The sequence below is a fragment of the Babylonia areolata genome, chromosome 34, assembly GCF_041734735.1.
Source record: "Babylonia areolata isolate BAREFJ2019XMU chromosome 34, ASM4173473v1, whole genome shotgun sequence".
NCBI lineage: Eukaryota > Metazoa > Mollusca > Gastropoda > Neogastropoda > Buccinidae > Babylonia > Babylonia areolata.
The window spans coordinates 8658216-8664087 of NC_134909.1; positions in this window are offsets into that span (position 1 = coordinate 8658216).

Genomic DNA, 5872 nt, shown 5'->3' on the forward strand with positions numbered 1-5872 from the left:
TTCCTCGAAAAGGAAGCGCCGGGCCTGTCATCTTACCAATCATTTGACATGTGCACACAGCAGCAATGATAGAAGAAATGTTTAAACACAAATAAGCTCTTATTCAAGACTGGCATAGTCTCTTTAATCCCGATTTAGACACACAGAACACACGGATAATACAACACATGGTTGCCTCGGTGGTTTTTCGACTTGAAATTAATAAACAATGAGGCCAAATAAACAAATGCTTTACAGATAGTAAAGAGTGGTAACTCTCTCCATTCGCAAGGGACACAACTTCAAGTCAGTGCTGCTTATGCCACCGGTTCAGCCAACACACAGGAAAACAAAAGGTCACTGGAACAAACCCATACACTTCCTCGAAAAGGAAGCGCCGGGCCTGTCATCTTACCAATCATTTGACATGTGCACACAGCAGCAATGATAGAAGAAATGTTTAAACACAAATAAGCTCTTATTCAAGACTGGCATAGCCTCTTTCATCCCGATTTAGACACACACAACACACGGATAATACATGAACAAACACATGGTTGCCTCGGTGGTTTTTCGACTCGAAATTAATAAACAATGAGGCCAGATAAACAAATGCTTAACAAATAGTAAAGAATGGCAACTCTCTCCATTCAAGAGGTACACAACTTCAAGTCAGTGCTGCTTATGTTACCGATTCAGCTAGCACACAGGTAAATAAAAGGTACATTGGAACACTTCCTCGAAAGGGAAGCGCCGGGCCTGTCATCTTACCAATCATTTGACATGTGCACACAGCAACAATGATAGAAGAAATGCTTAAACACAAATAAGCTCTTATTCAAGACTGGCATAGCCTCTTTAATCCCGATTTAGACACACAGAACACACGGATAACAGAACACATGGTTGCCTCGGTGGTTTTTCGACTTGAAATTAATAAACAATGAGGCCAGATAAACAAATGCTTAACAAATAGTAAAGAATGACAACTCTCTCCATTCACAAAGTACACAACTTCAAGTCAATGCTGCTTACGCTACCGATTCAGCTAGCACACAGGTAAATAAAAGGTACGTTGGAACAAACCCATACACTTCCTCGAAAAGGAAGCGCCGGGCCTGTCATCTTACCAATCATTTGACATGTGCACACACAGCAGCAATGATAGAAGAAATGTGCAATAATGTGCAATCATTGTTTATTAATTTCAAGACGAAAAACCACCGAGGCAACCATGCGTTTGTTCTGTATTGTCCGTGTGTTCTGTGTGGCTTGTTCGGGATTAAAGAGGCTATACCAGTCTTGAATAAAAGCTAATTTTGTGTTTGTACATTTCTTCTGTCATTGTAGGCCAGTGAGGCAACATGAATAAATAAATAGATAAATAAATAAATAAATGTACAAAGTAATGGGCAGATGGATGAACACAGAAATGAAATAGAATAAACTTGAGGGCCTGTGTCATTTCTATGTACTTTCACCGACATAATTCAGGGACTGGCGAGGATAGAGGGGAGATAAGGCTGGAGGGCGTGTTTCAGAATGATTGGAATCTGTTTACACTGCATCTGTCATGTTTTATTAACAAAGTTACCTGTTTGCTTTTATCAGACAGAACACGGAGTTGGAACAATAATGACAGAAAAAATGATAATACAAAAGCACGCGCGCGCGCGGGCGCGCGCGCACACACACACACGCACGCACACACACACACGAGCGCTCTACATATTACACCCAGATAATAGTTCATAAATCATATCGTTGAAACAAAATACAGCCTACAGATCTCAGCACAGCCTTTTGCATTCGCACACACACACACACACACACAACACAACACAACAACACCACACACACACGCCCCACACCCACACACACACACCCACACACACACCACAACACACCACAACAAGAACTACACACACACACACACACAAGCACACACACACACACACCACAACACAACACAACAACAACTACACACACACACACACAAACACACACACACACACACACACACAACAACAACAACAACAATAACACAACCCCCCCCCCCGACACACAACACACACACGCGCGATAACAAGGACTAGCACCCAGACCACCTCTCACAGTTCCAAGTGGAGGAGAGGAGAGTGAACAATCCCTCTCCGTGTGTGCCGGGGATTGGAACCCGGGATCAACACCCGCTGCCCACCCGCCCCCATGATCACCGGGCCACCACCGCCCTCTTGTCCCGCCTCCCATGGACTGGCACTATGGTAACCACCTAGCCTCCGCACCTCCCCCCCCCACCCCCAACCGCCCCGCGCTCCCTGTTAACTACATAACACCCACCGCCCTACATCCTGCACCTGACACCCCCCCCCTGCTCTTTGTTTACCTCTTAACCCCCCCCCCCCCCAACAAACCCACCCCCTTTAACTACATTACCTCCCCTTCCCCCACACACACCCCTGCACCAAACTTCCCCCACCCCACCCCCGTCCGTTAACCACATAACCCCCACTAGACCCAACCCCCGCCCCCCGTTAACCACATAACCCCCACTAGACCCAACCCCCGCCCCCCGTTAACCACATAACCCCCACTAGACCCAACCCCCGCCCCCCGTTAACCACATAACCCCCACTAGACACCCACCCACCCCCCGTTAACCACATAAATCGCCACCCCCCCCCCCCCCACACACACACACCCTGCACCCAACCTCCCCCACCCTCCGTTTATCACGTAATCCCATCAACACCTCCACCCACCCACCCACCCACCCCCTGCACCCACCGTTAACCGCACATCCCCCGCCACACCCTGCATCCTAATCCCCCACACCCACCGTTAACTACATAACCCCTACCACACCCCGCACCCAAACCCCAAACCACCACCCGTTAACCACATAACTCTTAACACACCCCGCACCCAAACCCGAACACCATCACCCGTTAACCACATAACCCCTACCACACCCCTCACCCAAACCCCAACACCACCACCCGTTAACCACATAACACCCCGCACCCAAACCCCAACACCACCACCCGTTAACCACATAACCCCTACCACACCCCTCACCCAAACCACAACACCACCACCCGTTAACCACATAACACCCCGCACCCAAACCCCAACACTACCACCCGTTAACCACATAACTCTTAACACAACCCCTCACCCAAACCCCAACACTACCACCCGTTAACCACATAACCTCTACCACACCCCTCATCCAAACCACAACACCACCACCCGTTAACCACATAACTCTTAACACACCCCTCATCCAAACCCCAACACGACCACCCGTTAACCACATAACACCCCTCATCCAAACCCCAACACGACCACCCGTTAACCACATAACACCCCTCATCCAAACCCCAACACCACCACCCGTTAACCACATAACACCCCTCATCCAAACCCCAACACCACCACCCGTTAACCACATAACACCCCTCATCCAAACCCCAACACCACCACCCGTTAACCACATAACACCCCTCATCCAAACCCCAACACTACCACCCGTTAACCACATAACACCCCTCATCCAAACCCCAACACCACCACCCGTTAACCACATAACACCCCTCATCCAAACCCAAACACCACCACCCGTTAACCACATAACACCCCTCATCCAAACCCCAATACTACCACCCGTTAACCACAGAACACCCCTCATCCAAACCCCAACACCACCACCCGTTAACCACATAACACCCCTCATCCAAACCCCAACACCACCACCCGTTAACCACATAACCCCTACCACACCCCGCACCCAAACCCCAACACCACCACCCGTTAACCACATAACCCCTATCACACCCCGCACCCAAACCCCAACACGACCACCCGTTAACCACATAACCCCTACCAAACCCCTCATCCAAACCCCAACACTTCCACCCGTTAACCACATAACCCCTACCACACCCCGCACCCAAACCCCAACACCACCACCCGTTAACCACATAGCCCCTACCACACTCCGCACCCAAACCCCAGCACTACCACCCGTTAACCACATAGCCCCTACCACACTCCGCACCCAAACCCCAGCACTACCACCCGTTAACCACATAATCCCTACCACACCCCGCACCCAAACCCCAACACCACCACCCGTTAACCACATAACACCCCTCACCCAAACCCCAACACCACCACCCGTTAACCACATAACCCCTACCACACCCCTCACCCAAACCCCAACACCACCACCCGTTAACCACATAACCCCTACCACACCCCTCACCCAAACCCCAACACCACCACCCGTTAACCACATAACCTCTACCACACCCCTCATCCAAACCCCAACACCACCACCCGTTAACCACATAACCCCTACCACACCCCTCATCCAAGCCCCAGCACCACCACCCGTTAACCACATAACTCTTAACACACCCCTCATCCAAACCCCAACACGACCACCCGTTAACCACATAACCCCTACCACACCCCTCATCCAAGCCCCAGCACCACCACCCGTTAACCACATAACTCTTAACACACCCCTCATCCAAACCCCAACACTACCACCCGTTAACCACATAACCCCTACCACACACCTCATCCAAACCCCAACACTACCACCCGTTAACTACATAACCCCCTACCACACCCCTCATCCAAACCCCAACACTACCACCCGTTAACCACATAACCCCTACCACACCCCTCACCCAAACCCCAACACCACCACCCGTTAACCACATAATCCCTACCACACCCCTCACCCAAACCCCAACACCACCACCCGTTAACCGCATAACCCCCTACCACACCCCTCACCCAAACCCCAACACCACCACCCGTTAACCACATAACCCCTACCACACCCCTCACCCAAACCCCAACACCACCACCCGTTAACTACATAACCCCTACCACACCCCTCACCCAAACCCCAACACTACCACCCGTTAACCACATAACCCCTACCACACACCTCATCCAAACCCCAACACTACCACCCGTTAACCACATAACCCCTACCACACCCCTCATCCAAACCCCAACACTACCACCCGTTAACTACATAACCCCTACCACACCCCGCACCCAACCCCCAGCACCACCACCCGTTAACCACATAACACCCCTCATCCAAACCCCAACACTACCACCCGTTAACCACATAACCCCTATCACACCCCGCACCCAACCCCCAGCACCACCACCCGTTAACCACATAACCCCTACCACACCCCGCACCCAAACCCAAACACCACCACCCGTTAACTACATAACCCCTACCACACCCCGCACCCAAACCCCAACACCACCACCCGTTAACCACATAACTCTTAACACACCCCTCATCCAAACCCCAACACCACCACCCGTTAACCACATAACCCCTACCACACCCCTCACCCAAACCCCAGCACCACCACCCGTTAACCACATAACCCCCTACCACACCCCGCACCCAAACCACAACACTACCACCCGTTAACCACATAACCCCTACCACACCCCTCACCCAAACCCCAGCACCACCACCCGTTAACTCTTTCCATACGAACGACGTTAACAGCGTTTCACCCCACTTACCATCATCAAAATATTGCAAGCGGAAGGCTCTTATACTGAAGAGGTGAATGTTGACAAAGAATGCCACAATTAGGACGACGGAAGCTAAAGGTTGGGTCATTCAGACACCCACTGGACATCCGAGGGGTCTGTGTAGAGGAGAAGAGAGGACTGGCTGTACTGAGTGAGTTAACCACATAACCCCTATCACACCCCAGAGAGACACAGAGAGAGAGAGAGACACGTTTTACGTATATTTACCGCCTCGGATACATATTTTGCTAGTGAGAGTATCATATCTTCATTTTCTGTCATCAGAATACCGAGCAAATATTTTCTC